Raw genomic sequence first — 14,221 nt, 5'->3', positions numbered from 1 at the left:
TTGCTGGAATGTCTGGCCAGCCTGGAGAGGCTCCCACTCTGTGTCGGTCCTCTGTGGTTCCCTTCACAGTGTGAGAGAGAAGGGAGAGGCTGGGCATGTGGAGGGGGTATGCTGTGTCCTGGCAAGCCTCCCTCCCAGGTGGAGCCAGATTCAAGGCTCCTGGCACTGTTGTGTCTCACTCTCACAACCCCCAGCGGTTCCTGTTCTTGCGTCACTGTCAGAGCTAGACTGTGGCTTCCCTGGGACGGGGCCCCTGCACCGGGGTGGGGGGTGGCTCCTAGAGACTAGGGTATTAGAGCCTGGTTTTGGGGTGTGGTCTTAGGCCCTAGGTCCCCAGGGTCCTGGCATTGGGACCATGAGCCTCGTCTGTGGAGCTGACTATCTGGAGTGACTGGCCACAGCGCTGAGTCCAGGTCCCTGTGGCCAACTAGAGTTTCATCTCCAAAGTGATAACACACTTGAGTGTTTCCCCTCGTGTGTCCCACCCCCACCCAGTGTCATCCCAGTGCATCCTGCCCTCTGCTGAGTTGGAGGAACATTGGCCTGACTCTGGTGGACAGTGCCAAAGACCCAGGTCACAGAGCTGTAGTGAGTACATGTGCCCCGACACCAGCACATTCATACAATGAAGCAGATGCTTTCATCTAAAAACTACCCTGAGAAGGTAACCTGTGCAGGAAGGGAGCAGGTCTGATGGAGGGCCAAAGCAGTAGGTGGCTCACTGAGCAGCGGGCAGGCCCAGGACTCTGGTTCCCAAGCAAGCCCGGGTCACACCTGCCCATGGGTGGCAGGGCTGGAGCCGGACTCCCTCTGCCTCATGGCATCTGGGACCGGCCTTCCCTTCCTGGGAATAAAAGACGAGAAGGTGCCTCCAGGCCCAGGACTGTTGTACAAACAGGGTGCTAGTCTGTGGCAGCGTATGCCTCAGACTCCCGGCGAGGCTCCCACTCTCTTGATGGCGCTGGGGCTAGCATGTGGCCGGCCCCACAGAGTGGGAACCCCGAGAGCTGAGGAAAGGTTTGCTTCTGCGTTTACAGCTCTGTATGACTACAGAAAACCGGCGTGCATGGAAAGGGCAAAACTAACACCATCACTCACGATGGGTGCACGAACAAAAGTTACAGAATATATGAGGAGACCGGTGCCTTGAAGAAGGGGTACCACCCCACCAGGTGGAAGAGTTGATCCCCAAGGAACTGAAACCATGACCTCCTTACAGACTTTAAAATGAACATTGGTTTTCTCGCCAGAGATAAAAGAGGCACCCAGCTCCCCTAACTCAGGAACTTAGGTAGGAGGAAGATCTGGGTGGTAATCTTGGAAACAAAGAATGTTTATTAAAATAAGTGACACACACAGACACACACATACCATAAGCAACTCACCGGAGGAGCTAAGTAATAACAATCGGAGGAGGGATTGATCAGTTTAAAGTTAGGCGGAAGCCCTAGGAGGCAGCAGTGGGAGCAGGTAGGTTGGCAAGTGGACATACTGCCAGGTGTCCGTGAGCAGATGGGAGATCAGGAAAAGAAAACGAGAAAGAAGGAATGGCCAACCACTTCTGTCTCTGGCATCATGGGACTGCAGTGGCCCGAACTGATCCTCCCTTTGCAAACAGCTAAAAATACTAGGTAAATAAATAGTTACAACAAATACTTTTAAAGGCCTCAGTGACCAGGCAAGAAAGTAGAAAACACTCAAGCAAGAGGGTAGGAGAAGCAGCAGAATGCTGAAGTCTCACCTCTGACTTGAAGGTATGTGACAAGCGAGGTGAAATAGCATTGGTTTTCGGGGTGCTCAGTGCCTGGGGCCAAGACAACTCACTACCTGTGCATAATGAGGGACCTGGTACGAGGACCCTCCAGAAGGCTGGGGCTGCAAAGGGCAGGGCCCTCTGTGAACTAATAATAGATCCGCTCCCTTGGCATCCCAGAGGAAAACTGAACCTTGGCACTGACTGGAATGAAGAAAGGTCTCCCTTGAGAACTGAGCCGGCCCACATGGGTTTGCATGTGAGAAACCTCAAGCCAAGAAACAGATCGATAACCTAAAACGAGAAGCTAAGAGATACAGAGGATAGAGTGAGAAGAGCTACATAACATGTGATTAGAGTTCCAGGAGAGAAAAAAGGCAAAAAGGAGGCGGATGTTTTATATATATATATATATATATATATACATATATGTATATATATATATTTATATTTATTTTAATGGCTGGAACAACTCTTCAAAATCACCAATCCACAAATTCAAGGAGATCAATATATCTCAAGCAAGGCAACAAAAGGAAATCAACACTCGAGAGAAGTTCCATCTCTCGGTATGGATGGTGATTAATTAGGTATAATCACTTTTTGACTATTCAGGGACCCAAATATATTTGTGCATTTTTTGTATGTTTATTACACCTTAGTAAGCAAGTTCACTTAAAACTTTTTCATATCTTAATCATCAATTCCTGCATTCAAATTCCATACAAAACTTAGTGGCTTAAAACAGACCTTTAGTATTAGAACGTTTCTGCGGGTCAGGGATGTGGGAGTGGCTTACCTGGGCAGTTCTAGTTTGGGGTCTCTGAGATCATGGTCAAGATGTTCCCAGGGCTGCAGTCATCTGAAAGCTTGGCCAGGGCTGGAGGCTGTGCTTTCGGGATGCTGTCCACCGCCAGGAAGGCTCATAGAAGCCCGGTGTACACTGAGCCCTTGCCACATGGCTCTCTCCATAAGGCTTTTTTGTGAGTGTTTGTGTGTGTGCGCGCGCACGCTGTGGCAGCCGGCTTTCCCCAGAATGATCAAGCCAAGACAAAGTATGGGGAAACTAGGGCCTTTTATGACCTGGGCTTGGAAATGATACTCTGCCACGTTATATTGTTAGAAGCAAGTCACTATGTCCAGTGACTTGGGAAATAAGTCCAGCCTACACTCAAAGGAGAATTAGGTTCTACATCGGGAAGGGAGGTCTAAGAATTTGTGGGCGTATTTAAAAACCACTGCATACCTAGAGAGTTAAGTGCAACAAGTTGGCAGAACAAAAAGAGCAAGAAAAGATGTTAGAATTAGAAAAGATAACATTACCCTTTAAGGAGCAAGACAGCAGATGTCTCAGCCGCAGCCGGTGGTAACTAGAGGGATACCTGCCTGTATCATCGTTAACTAGACAGAAGGAAGTTGTCAACCTACAATTCTATACCCAGAGAAAATACCTTACAAGGTATTTTTAGACAAGCAAACCCAGAGATTTTGTCACCAGCAGACTCACATGGAAAGAAAATCTGTTTGGGGGGTAATGAAAATACTGCACAATGGATTGTGGTGGGTCGTTTCACAAATCAATGGGTATGCTAAAAGCTGTTGAATTTGTACACTTCCAGTGGGCAAAGTGTAGGCGATGTATATTCTCACTAAAGCTGTTCTTAAAAAATGAAATAAATAAGCATTCTCCTTTTTTTATTTTAATTTTTATTCTCTTTTAATTTATTTATTTGACAGAGAGATTACAAGCAGGCAGAGAGCAGGCAGAGAGAGAGGGGGAAGCAGGCTCCCCGCTGAGCAGAGAGCCTGATGTGGAGCTTGATCCCAGGACCCTGAGACCACGACCCAAGCCGAAGGCAGAGGCTCAACCCACTGAGCCACCCAGGCGCCCCAGTGTTCTCCTTTGAAAAAAATTTTTCTATAGGATGTCTTCAGATTGGAGTGAGACACGATCCCAGATGGAAAATCTGTTATAAGTAGGAATGAAGAGAAATAAAGTGGAAATCTAAATAGGTATCAACCTTAGGAAATGAGAATGTTCTATGGGGTGAAAGTAAGACCAGGGCTACTAGAGTATGTGACAGTAGTGGTATTTACACACTCCTGCCCGGGTGAGACGTGGTGGGGATTATAACCCTCTACAGAGCTCAGCTCACTCGGGAAGAGAGAAGGAACTCCATGTAGACCCTAGACTCTGCTCTACAGGCAGGCGGACATTTCTAGGATCAATCTAATAGAATAGAAATGGTGTACCACTTCCAAAGCAGTTAAGGAAAAAAAGAAAAAGAAAGAAAGAAAGGGAGAAAGGAAGATAGATAGATTACCCAAAAGAAGTTCAAGAGAGAAAAAAAAAACATAGGACAAGTAAATGAATCCAAGTACATCATTAATTATAGTCAACGTATCAAACCACCTTTTAAAAAAAGTCTGATGCTATTTTTATATATTTATTTGTAAAAAATTTATTTGACAGAGACAGTGAGAGGGAACACAAGTGGGAGGGTGGGGGAGCGAGAAGCAGACTCCCCACAGAGTGAGGAGCTCGATCCCAGAACCCCAGGATCATGACCTGAGCCAAAGGCAGACACTTAATGACTGAGCCACCCAGGTGCCCGTCACCCACATACTTTTTAATTTTTTAAAATTTTAACTTATGTGACAGAGATCACAAGTAGGCAGAGGCAGACGGGGGTCGGGGGGTAGGGAGCTGGTAAGCAGGCTCCCTGCTGAGCAGAGAGCCCCATGTGGGGCTCAGTCCCAGGACCCTGAGATCATGACCCGAGCCGAACACAGGCTTAACCCACTGAGCCACCCAGGGGCCCCCCACACTTACATCTTTAAGGAGAGAAATCTCCAGCATTCACAACGTGTATTACTTGGGAAGTGTGAAGTGGGATTTTTTTTTAATGGCCCCACCTGCTGTTTCACTACAGGGGTCTGGGTTAGAGCATTGAGGGTAAAGAGAAAAACCATCCAAGCTACATGGAAAAAATCCCAACAGCCTATAAATGAATAAGTTCCATTTTCATCAGTAGTGGATTCTACAAGACATTTTTCCCGAATGCCAAGGAAACAAATGTCGGTCAATCATCAGGTCCAGACATTTTCTTTCGGGCTTCTGATACCCAGTATTGGCTATGCACAGATCTTTGCCGGAGGAACTAGCAGGGAAAGTTCCAGAGCAAGAGGAGCCATGGTGGGAGCCCGGAGAGGGGTGGAAGAATCCGGGCTGCATTTGGCACAAACAGTATCTCAGACAAGGAGGGCTTTATTGTTCCTTGTGTCATATCCATGGCGATACAGTGGCTCCAGGGACACGGGTCCTTTTTGTCTCCCCAGCTGCTGTCCTTAGCTCCCCGAGGAGCCTGTGCACCCCCAGGTGGGAGGTATCGGCAGGAGGGGGAAAGGCAAGGGGCAAGCCAGCTGGGGGAACCGTGGCTTCAAGCCCAGTCAGTCCCCCAGGCTTGCCTTCACATCTGATCAGCCATGACTGGGTCACATCCTGCCCTCTCTGCAGACATGTGGGGAGTAAGGGTATTCTAAGCTGGGCACATCGCCACCATGATTGAAATTGAGGTTCCACGAGAAAGGGAGAAGGGTAGAAAGAGTCCTGGGAAGGCAGCCAGTGGTGCCTGCCACAGGATGCAGGAAGAAGTGGTGAGCAGAGAAACTGGTAAACGTTGCGAAAATCAATAATTGGCTAACCTCTAGCAAGACTGACAAGGACAAAGTTACGAATATTAGGAATGCAATAAGGCTGCGCTCTCAACACCACAGACCTCAGAAAGACAGAAAGGGGAGACAGTAGATATCCACATCAACTTGAAAAGTTGATGAAATGGACCAATTCCTTGAAAAACATGAACTACCACAATTCGCAGAAGATGAAATAGATAATCTGCATAGCTGTAATTACTAAGGATATTGAATTCGTGATTTAAAAAGTTTATTAATGTCCTCTCCACACCCAACCTGGGGCTGGAAGGCACGACCCCAAGATGAGTCCCGTGCTCTACCGAATGAGTCAGCCAGGTGCCCCCTGACCCCCTGAATTCATGATTCTCGACCCCCTGCCATCAAGGTGGGGCTGTTGGGGGGAAGACAGACACATAGATCAATGGGAAAGAGTAAGAAACTCAAGTTGCCCCAAATAAGAACGGACGACTATCTATTTATTTATTTATTTATTTGAAAGCGTGAGAACGTGAGAGTGGCGGAAGGAGAAACACTTCCCGCTGAGCTGGGAGCCCAATATGGGGCTTGATCTTGGACTCTGAGCCGAAGGCAGACGCTTGACTGACTGAGCCACCCAGGCGTCCCATGCCAACTCATTTTTTTTTTTTAGATCATTTATTCATTTATTTGTCAGAGAGAGAGTGTGTGTGCACAAGTAGGCAGAGTGGCAGGCAGAGGAGGAGAGAGAAGCAGGCTCCCTGCCCAGTGAGGAGCCCAGTGCAGGACTTGATCCCAGGACCCTGTGATCACGACCTGAGCCAAAGGCAGCGGCCCAACTGACTGAGCCACCCAAGTGTCCCATGGCAACTCATTTTTTACAAAGACGCAGAACGAGCTCATGGGAGGCAAGATAGGCTTCAGCAGATGATGCTGGAATGATTGGATCTGCCAAGGCCAAAAAGAGAACCCCAGCCTAAAGCCCAGCCAGACAATATACAAAAATTAAAGTGGATCATAGGTTTACATATAAAGTGTAAACTTACAAAAACCTTTTTTAAGAGAAAATCTTCAGGACCTAGAAGAACTTGGTGAGGAGTTCTTAGACACAAGACACAGAAACACATCCCCAAAGAAGGAAATCAATAAATTTGACTTAACCAAAATGAAAACTCTGTTAATAGAGAATGAAAAGCTACAGACTACATTGTAAACCCCATATCTGATAAAGGACTCAAATCTAGACTATAAAGAACTTTCACAACAGGAGGGAGGGAAGGAGGGAAGGAAATGAGAGAGGCAGGAAAGAAGGACTCAATTAGAAAATGGGCAAAGAGACATTTTGCTGAACAGGGTATATAAGTGGTAAACACTTGAGAGATGTTTAGCATCACTGGCTGTTATGGAAATGCAAGTGAAGACCATGAAAAGACATCATTATACACCAATTAGGACAGTGTAAATAAAAAATAGTGATAATACCAAATGCTGGCAAGGATGTAGAGAAGCTACCCAGCAACCACAAGAAAGACTATACAAATGTTCATAACCGCATTCTTTATGATCGCTAAAAAGTAGAAAAAAAGCAATGTCACGTGTGTTATTGCTTATCGAATACTAGATCATTTAAATTCGCTGTCCAGGATACATCAGTTAAAACCAATGAGCCCCGGGCGCCTGGGTGACTCAGTGGGTTAAGCCTCTGCCTTTGGCTCAGGTCATGGTCTTAGGGTCCTGGGATCGAGCCCCACATCGGGCTCTCTGCTCAGCGGGGTGCCTGCTTCCCTTCCTCTCTCTCTCTGCCTGCCTCTCTGCCTACTTGTGATCTCTGTCTGTCAAATAACTAAATAAAATCTTTAAAACAACAACAACAACAACAAAACAAATGAGCCCCGGATCTCTAGTTTAATGGAACTTTCCAAGTCATCATCATAAGATCATGGTCTTCAGAAAATTTCCCATCCTTCATTTTGAAATTAAAATATTACACAAAAGGGGGCACCTGGGTGGCTCAGTGGATTAAAGCCTCTGCCTTCGGTTCAGGTCATGATCCCAGGGTCCCGGGATCGAGCCCCGCATCGGGCTTTCTGCTCAGCGAGGAGCCTGCTTCCTCCTCTCTCTCTCTGCCTGCCTCTCTGCCTACTTGTGATCACTGTCAAATAAATAAATAAAATCTTTAAAAAATATATATTACACAAAAGGGGCACCTGGGTGGCTCAGTTGTTTAAGTGTCCGCCTTTGACTCAAGTCATGATCCTAGTGTCCTGGGATTGAGCCCTGCGTTGGGCTCCCTGGTCAGCAGGGAGCCTGTTTCTCCCACTTCCCCTGCTTGTGCTCTCGCTTGCTCGTTTGCTCTCAAATAAATAATAATAATAATAATAAAAACTTTAAAAAACGTTCCACAAAAACAGGTGAAATAAGTATGGTAATAAATTTTTGATATACGGGAATCAGTGTACGAGACCATTCCTTCGCTTGGCCCTGTACTTTGGAGAGTAATGGACTGGAAAATTAAGTTCCTTGAGGACATCTGGCCTCCGGGTCATCTCTGGAGAGGTGTCAGGCCTGGGTTGATCAGCAACAGCCCTTTCCCAGCAGAGGAAAGGACAGAGCCTACTGGCCCAGAGACCCAGGCTTGTGCCTGTGGGTAAAAGGGGCAGCAAGAGGGCGGGGAGGAGGTTGTACCTGGGATTGCCGGGATAGGCCCCCAGGGGCTGGGACAAGGTCTATATCACAGTGAGGACCTGGGGATTTGGGGTCAGAAGCACAGTCCCTAAAGTTACAAGGGGAAATTCTGTCTAGCCCAGCAGGCTGCAGTCAGGAGTGTGAAGGCACCTAGTTTGAGCAAGTCTAGTCCTCTGGAGTTGGCCTGTCCTCCCAGCCATGTCCCTGTTGGGGTCCATGCTGCTGCTTACCACCTTTGGGGCTCTAGTGCGAGATGCCTGCTCACCTTCATTCAGGTAGCACTTCCACAGGGGTCTGAGCCATGTCCAGGGTCAGGTGCAAGCCTGCCTACCCCTAAAGGAGCTGGGGATTCAGATCTGCTCCGTGAGTACCTGCTCATGCTGGGCATTGTTCTAGGGGCTGATGATGCGGCTGGGAATCATGATCTCTTGCCCTCCCAGAGCTGACCTCCTGTGGGCGCGAGGTGAGCCCCTCCCTCAGACCAGCCCGAAAGCCCTTGCTTCCCCGAGAGCCATCGGGCTGGGCATTACACTGGGGCATGGTGAGTGGTGGGACCTGGGGCTGCATGGACGAGGCTCGGGCGCCTTATTTCCCCACTTCTTCCCATGGCCGCTGGGGGGCAGCAGAAGACACCGACCCAGGGCCCTGGAAGGGATTGTGGGTCAGTGCAGCCTGTTTGCCCGCTGCTCCAGTGGGTCTTCTGTAATGCACATCACCCCACCCGACAAATCCAATCAGTCTGTTCTTTCCCATGGGGCCTGTTTGACATCAGAGATGTTCGCAAGAGTGGTGCTCCGTCTGCGTGAAACCCAGAACAGTGGGGATGGTGTCCTAGGAGAGCTGCAGCTCTTCCTGCCCCTTCCCCACTGGCCTGCTGGGTTCCACGCAGCAGTGGTTCCAGAGTGCGTTGGCCCCCAGCTCTGAAGGGGGGCAGCCCCAGCCCCATCAGGTCACAGGCAGCTCATCCCTCCTGCGGGAGGGTCTGCACCTGTGTGAGGCATCTGTGGACAGCGTACCCAGGGTTGCGGACCCTCTGTAGTCTGCTTGGGAAAGGGACTCTCCTGGAAGGTCAGGGCCCCTTAGCCCCTCAGCCAGACCTCACATGGCACCCTCGAAGCTTGTCCTGAGCATCTCTTGTTTGGAGCCAAGCTCCCAGATGCCGGTTGTCCCAGGGGCCATCCAGGTGGCATAGGGGTCTCGCCCACCTGCTGGGCCTGGATGGGCATTCGTGAGCATTCCACAGAGCAGGAGTGAGTGTGTGTGCCAGGTCCTTCCCTCCCTGGCTGCTTCCCTCCCTGGCTCAGGCCTGGCCTTGGCCTCTGGCAGCTGGCAGCTGTGGGCTGGGAAGGGGTGTCCAGCAGAGTTTCCCGGCCAGCCTACCCCTTCTGTATGTATTTACTGGTTTTCTCTAAATGTTCCCATTACTCAGGCCTCTGGTCGGCACTGAGACAGAAATAAATCCCACAAGGCAGCCCGGCCAGAAGCCGGGAATCCAATTCCCCATCAAAGGCCGGAAGAGGCCCCTGTGCAGAGCACGCCAGACCACAGGGGCCCACACACTCCACATGGCCATGGATACAGCCACGCACACCCCCCACGCACACACACGTGTGCACCCACGCGCTCTCCCACATACGCCCACAGGCACTGTGCTTTACACCCACCCCTGCACGAGCAGGCCCCCCCATGTCCCACACACACTCAGAATGGCCTCCTGCACACATATGCCATCCCAAGTACACACCCCCTGGTGTGGACTCCGTTTGTGCACACGTTCCCTGACAGCTCGACTTACACGCCATTGTGACCACACACTCTGGGGTCACAAACTCAGTCATCCCTAAGGTGCTGGTCAGCGAGAGAAGCGGTGAGGGGGTGGGAGGATGGGCAGCCCCCATGAGCTCTGGAGGAGAGTAGCCTCATGGGAACGCGGCCCAGGGCTGCCAGGGCTTCTGAATTTTTAAGAGAAACTGGAAAGCTGAATTTTTATGTGAAATATCCTGATTTTTAAATGTTGGCTCAAGATGTTGAAAATACTGTAAGGGCCAAGCCAAACACGTCCCTGGGCCAAATTCCACCCACAGGCGGCGTTTTCAGACCACAGGTCCACACAGACACACACACATGCACACACACAGATAGACACACACATATACACAGCCATACAAACAAGTACAAACAGGCACACTGATACACAATACAGTCGCACACAGAGACGCGCAAACGGACATCCACATCTGTACGCACACACAAAGACACAGGTATGCACACGGGTAGAACCACCAATGACAGCGGACACAACACACACATATTTGAAAAGACACACACAGAAATATACATGCATAAATACAAATAAATACACAGACACAAATATGCATACATAATACAAATAAACAGACACACCTAGCGGCTCCACAACACATCCCTCTGTCTCACTGAGATGGGCGAGCTTGGTGGGGGCGCAAAGCCTGTCACCTGCTGGGGAGAGGGTCCCCAGGAGAGGGTCTCCTGGCGTGGGCTGCTGGGAGAGCAGAGCCAAGGGGAGTGGGAGGAGCAGAGAAGGGGAAGAGTTTGCAGCCACAGGTCCTGGAGCTCTGGGAAGAGAGGTTGGGGTGACCACAAGCCTGCCCTCCCGTGCCCTGAACCCCATCTTCTCAGCCCGGCCTGGTCCCCTCCTCCCCACAGGGAAGCAAAGCCAGCAGGAGCCCATGGGGGTTGCTCATCTGCCCCCTCACCACCCGCGCCCAGTGGATCCTTCTGAGACTGTGACCTGAAGCCTTTAGGACGATAGGATGATTGAAACCTCTTTATCCCCACTGAAGCTGCTGGGGTGGCAGGGGGCCTAAACAGTAGGTGCATAATTAATGCAGCTGTCTTCCCTCCCCCACCCACAGATTTGGAAAGCTGAGGCCAACATGAAAGGTGGGAACCTGGTCTCCCGCCTCCACTGCTTCCCAGACCTGGGCTCCTCTCCTCAGCGCTTGGACAGGGAATCGTTGCCCAGAATCCATGCCCGCCACCTCTCAGCCCCCACAGCCTGCATGACTGTGACACTGAAGAAGGAGGGAACCTGTCACTGAGCATGTCCTGGCCTTGTGTCCCAGGGGTCCACTAAGGAGCAAGATGGGATACTGAGCCCACAGAGGCCAGGAGACCCGGGCAGGGGCCTGACATCAGAAGAGAAGCTGAGGCTCAGAGAGGGAAGGCGCTAGCCCAGTGTCACACAGCACACCCCGGGAGCCAGCCACGGTCCAGGCCCCTGCTTGGCTCCGAAGTCCCCTCTTCTGGCCCAGCCAAGGCTTGTTGCCGTTGGCCATGGGAGCCTCAGGCTGGAATCATTCTCCCGAAATTGGCTGAGAAAGCACAAGGGACAAGCCGCTGGACCCAACCCAGCCTGCGTGCCGGAGTCTCGCAGCAAGGCCCACAGATCCTGCCCCTCTGATGGAACCCTCAGCCAGCCAGACCTCTTCTAACAGCCAAAGCAGAACCTGGACCCTCTCAGGCCCCTGGGCAGGGTCATGACCCCTCACACACCACCAGAGGAGGGCTGTGTCCCCCTTAAGGTCCCCTAAGGCAGGGTCATGTCCCTTCTGAACTTCCAGAGAACTCAGTCCCCTTTCCCCCGTGTCTGTGCTGCTCCCTCCCACCTCGCCAGCGTTCGGGCGGGAGGCTGTGGGCTCTCACAGCCTGTGCACTCTGGGGGGGTGCGTGGGGCCCGGCTCCATCTTTGTTCTCGGCTTGCAGGTTGACGGTGGCCAGGGCCACCTCTCTGATGCTGCTGGACGCCCAGAGGCCCTGTTCTGAGCTGAGAACTAGGCTCTTATCCAGCCTGGGGGCCTGGCCTCGGGTTCCAGGCACCACCAGCCGGTTATGTTCCTTCCAAGGGTCTCCAGAGGCCCCTCTCCCGGTCTGGGTGTAGACAGGACCGGCCAGAGAGGGCAGAGCCTGTTCACATGCCCAAGGCAGGTGGGAACCGAGGCCCGCCTTACTGGCCCCATTTGGGGTTCAGGGCAGCCCATGAGGTTCCAGACACCCTGGCGAAGGAGGCTGAGGAGCTGGGGTCTCTCGGTGTCCTCCGCCCTGCCTGCCTGCGCCCAGCTCGGCTGGTGTTTACGTGTTCCCTGTGGCTTGGCTGGGCTGGGAGGCCTTGAAGGGAGAAGTGACCACCTGGTTTTAGCCTCTGCTCAAGGCAAACAGGGTCCTGACTGCCTGCCAGGCCCCCTGAGGGCTCCCACTTCCTCTGCCAACACCTGGATGGCCCAGGTGCTGCGCGGGGCCTCTCTGAGTGGGCAGGCCGGCCCTGGCCTGGGAGCTCCAGGTCGAAGGCAAGAGGGTCCTGGCCTAGGGCCTTGGACTGGTGTAAGGTCCAGTCCTGCCTGGACATCCTAGAAAGGGGGAGGCCTGGCCCTGTCCTAGGAGGTATTAGTCTGAGGGGTGAGCACAGCCCTATCCTGGGATGGAGGTCCCTGGTCTGTGGGATGAGGCTCAACCCTGCCCTGAGGGAACCCAGTTTGAGAGGAGACGCTCAACTCTGTCCTGGGGTCGCATAGACTGAGGGGAAAGACAGCCTTGTCCTAGGGGTACTCAGTATGGGTGTTTCAAGGTGAGCGGGCCTCATGGACTCTCCTTCAGAAGCCTCCTGAGGAGGAGTCTGGGTGAGAAAATGGGGCCCCGGGGCTCAGCCAGCTAGAGGCCTCGAGGACTGCCCGGGGGGTGGGTGGGATGAGTTTTCCAGAGGTCCCGTAGCTTTGAGGCCTGAAGAAGGGCATCACACAGACACCCCCGGGACGGGGATGGGAGGGCATCTTTTCTGCCTGGGTCTCCTTCTCCCAGCCAGTGCTTCATGCAAGGTCCTTCCTGCCTGCTACCTGCCTCCCACAAGCCTCTCCCCTGAGGCCTGAGTAACCTCCTCCCACCTCTCCAATGCCATGGGGACTCTTCTAAATGTGGCTCAAATGCTGCTCTCCTGTACGGTTTCCAGTAGCTTCCAGCATTCACGGGAGTCCTTGGTGCTCAAACTGGCTCAGTGGCCCTGCGGGTGCTGGCCCGTGTCTCTCATAGCGCTCCAAGCACGTCACACCCCGTGGAACCCCATGGGTGCACCAGGCCTTTGGGCCATCGTTTGCCCTACTCGCCATCTGGAAGGGCTGGTGGGGCTGGGCCTGAGGCTGCTCTGAGTATGTCTATACCACCCACCGCCTGAGTTTACGGTCCCGGCCCCATGACCCCTCGCCCAGTCCCCAGTGGGGTGGGGGTGCTGTTCGAGGTGGGGGGGCGCTTTCCAGATGCCAAGTCCACAGAGAACAAAATGTTTAGCGCTGGAGATGAGGGAAGGAAGGGCCAGGCAAGGTCACTCGCTGGTACAGGCCCAGGGGCAAGGCTGGCCTCAGGCTTGAGAAGGAAGCTTGTTCTGGTCAGAGCATGGGGTGGGGATGCCTTTGGGCCGGTTCCCAGCATCAGGCGAGGGGGGCCTGTGGTGCCCTAGGGCCCAAGACTGGGGTGGGCAGGGGGCAAGGAACGCGGCGGGCAGGTGTTGGAGGGGGGCGCTTAGTGGCGGTCTCGGACCCCCCGTGAGCAGGTGTGCCAAGTCCTGCAGGCCCCCATGCCTGGCTCCCTCACAGTTCCTGGCCCGAGAACAGACCTCAGCCCATGTCCCACTTGATGGCCTCGGCACGCCCCCTGCCCTCTCAGTCTGGTGACCAGAGACCTGTCAGATCCAGGGGGGGGGGGCTGGGGATCCTGTGTGGAGTCCCTGAATGCCCCAGCCCCCAAGGGACACAGCATGGCCACCGGACAGGAAAGACGGGGCCTGGAACAGGGCCAGGGACCCAGGGACCTGCTGTTGGTCCTTGGCGAACATTGAGGGGATAACAGGTGAAGAGTCAGCCCAGGAGCCAGGGCTCCCCCCGCCCCACCGCCGCTGCCCCGGGGCCTCGGCAGGAGCATCAGAGGCGGCAGCTGGAGCTGGTGGCAGGGAGAGGCTGTAGCCCAGCTCCCACATGGTTCTGCTGGGCCCCTGTGTGACCCCAGCAAACGGGGGCCACTCTTGGCCTCTCCCAGGTCTTTCCTGCTGGACTGTGCCCGGACCCCAGGGACTGGCCCGTGGGTCCT

General features: G+C 52.9%; 1 protein-coding gene across 1 annotated transcript in view; it reads left to right on the top strand.

Annotated features, from left to right (window-relative positions):
• LOC111144030 (coiled-coil domain containing 12) overlaps positions 1–2,152 on the top strand; it is a 53,139-nt gene extending 50,987 nt beyond the window's left edge. The window contains exon 7 of the mRNA XM_022498098.1: positions 1,038–2,152. The gene's annotated coding sequence lies outside the window, so the exon portion shown is untranslated. The remainder of the gene's footprint in view (positions 1–1,037) is intronic.
• Positions 2,153–14,221: the final 12,069 nt, after the last annotated feature.

Source organism: Enhydra lutris, unplaced genomic scaffold (genome assembly GCF_002288905.1).
Source record: "Enhydra lutris kenyoni isolate GAN:26980312 unplaced genomic scaffold, ASM228890v2 scaffoldscaffold10, whole genome shotgun sequence".
NCBI classification, from domain to species: domain Eukaryota; kingdom Metazoa; phylum Chordata; class Mammalia; order Carnivora; family Mustelidae; genus Enhydra; species Enhydra lutris.
The sequence above is the reverse complement of the archived record's forward strand: the minus strand, read 5'-3'. Positions and strand labels throughout refer to the sequence as shown.